Source organism: Amblyomma maculatum, chromosome 1, assembly GCF_055883805.1.
Source record: "Amblyomma maculatum isolate TAMU_Amacu chromosome 1, ASM5588380v1, whole genome shotgun sequence".
Lineage (NCBI taxonomy): Eukaryota > Metazoa > Arthropoda > Arachnida > Ixodida > Ixodidae > Amblyomma > Amblyomma maculatum.
The window spans coordinates 45,831,700-45,833,809 of record NC_139344.1 but is presented as its reverse complement, the minus strand read 5'-3'; the positions used below and the strand labels follow the sequence as shown (position 1 = coordinate 45,833,809).

Below are 2,110 nucleotides of genomic sequence, written 5' to 3'. Positions count from 1 at the left end.
GTTTTTTTTTTGCGAGGTAACTAAATGAAAAGCATAGCTCGAAAGCAGAGAAGATAAAGCATCAGAGGCTGAGGAGATGCATGTAATTGTGTTTGAGGGCTCTAGGAGGCGTGCCTCGGCCTGTTCCTTGTGTGTTTTCAAATTTAGCACCTAAGTTCATTCGTGTGCTTCTAGTTCAGTGATATTTTCATATATTTCTGTAGTGTTTTATATGTGCGCTACCATAAACTAGAACTGCCCCGCCGTGGTGGTGCTGTGGTTAAGGCGCTTGATTACTGCGGCTAAAGACGCGGGATCGAATCCCGGCAGCAGCGCCTGCTTTTCGATGGACGCGAAAAACAAGGCGCCTGTGTGATGTGCGATGTCAGTGCACGTAAAGATCCCCAGATGGTGAAAGATTTCGGAGCCCTTCACTACGGCGTCTCTCATACCCTGAGATGCTTTGGGACATTAACCCCGTAAACAAAACCGTATGCCAGAACTATTCATTTATATTCACATAAGTCTCAATTTTGTTATCCTGCTGGTTTTTGAGATCATCCGCTATGTAGTTTCGCGCCTTTGTATGAGCTCTCGCTGATCTGTTTGTATACAACAACGTGTTCATACTGTTACGGACGAGCGCTCGCACAAGGCCCGCCGCGATTCATTAAATTATCTAACGACATGACGGGCGTGGTCGGCCTAGTTTTCTCAGTGCTTCGAGATGCGGGAGAGGCACGTGGCGGCAAAACTTCGCTCCAGCCCAGCTCCAACTCCAGGCTCCTTTTGCACCTTGGCCGCCAGCGCAGCCTTTTCCTTGTCTGAGCTGTCGACCTTCTTCTGGAGGCAGTCGACCTTCTGCTTGTGTTCTTCAATGAGTGCGCCGTACATCGGCATGTGCACGTCACATTCAGCATGTTCTTTTTGGTCTGTCGCTCGATCTTTATATCACGCTCGGCATACTTGAGTGTGTTGTACGTGTCTGTGTAGCAGATTTTCGACGGCGTCACAGCGGCGAACATCAGTGTCCGGCACGTCTCACTCAGAGTGTCCTTCAGTATGTGCGTCAGCTTCGAGTCTCGGTAGGGAACCCGCTGCGCCCCATTCTTGGAAAGGGCATCTATGTAATTTCCGAGGGCCAGGATGGACAGGTTTTGTCTTTGTGCGCTCACGCAGCCTAGCCCCGATGTTCCTGTTGACCTCGCGGCAGCGCCCTCTGAGCCGGCGAGATCGATGAAGCTCATTTTTGAAGCGTGGATGCCCTTGCCGGTGCCTGTCACCGTCTCGGTCGGCGTCACATACACCTGGAAGGTGGCATGTGACCATGAAGACTCAGCGTTGGCGTCAGTGGCGCGCTGAGTTCGTTTCTTGTTGCCTTTCAGCAGCAGGTCTAGAAGAGCATCAACCTCTTTCACCTTGTGGGTGGAGAGATTGGAGATGGCAATGCCCTTGGCGGGGTCGTCGCGCACATCGATCGGTGCTCCACCGGCAGAGAGCAGGTCGCGCACCACCTCATTGTACACCTCGAGGTAGGCCACGGTAACGTCGCGAGGCTGGCCCTCAGAGCGCAACGGATCCACGCGCTCGTACAAGTGGCTCACAATAAGGGACACCACGCCAGGGCAGTGTTCCGTGTCGAGCATAGTGAACGTCGGGCCTGCACCGGTCGCACCGAACGAAACACTGAACAGTTGCAGCAGTCCAGAAGCGTTGTTACCACTTCTTTCGTGGTTTTATTTATTTAGTTATTTAACTATTTATTTATTTATTTATTTATTTATTTATTTATTTATTTATTTATTTATTTATTTACCTATTTATGCACATACCTACATCGCTCGTGAGGTCAATAGGGCAAATACTTGATTTGCTGCTCTTTTGGAATATCGGGAAAGTAATTGCGAGTAAGGCATCTCCAAGATTCGATGCACCGATTTCCTTTCGGTTCGAATACTTCTTTGCCAATAACCGGCTTTGTTGTGTAGCTTCATTGTGCTAGAGAAGTGTAATCTAACGTTTGACGAAAACTCGTGTGGTCGGGGAGTAGATTCGTCTACTAGGTTAGTTGGAGTAGATTACTTCGACGCACTTAAAGTTCGTGCATTGGGTTTTCCGCTGTGTGATCAAG

At 49.5% G+C, this 2,110-nt stretch overlaps 1 pseudogene; it reads right to left on the bottom strand.

Annotated features, from left to right (window-relative positions):
• Nucleotides 1-693: 693 nt before the first annotated feature.
• On the bottom strand, nucleotides 694-1,717 carry LOC146202262 (kinesin-like protein KIF18B pseudogene; annotated as a pseudogene).
• Between the last annotated feature and the right edge of the window lie 393 nt (nucleotides 1,718-2,110).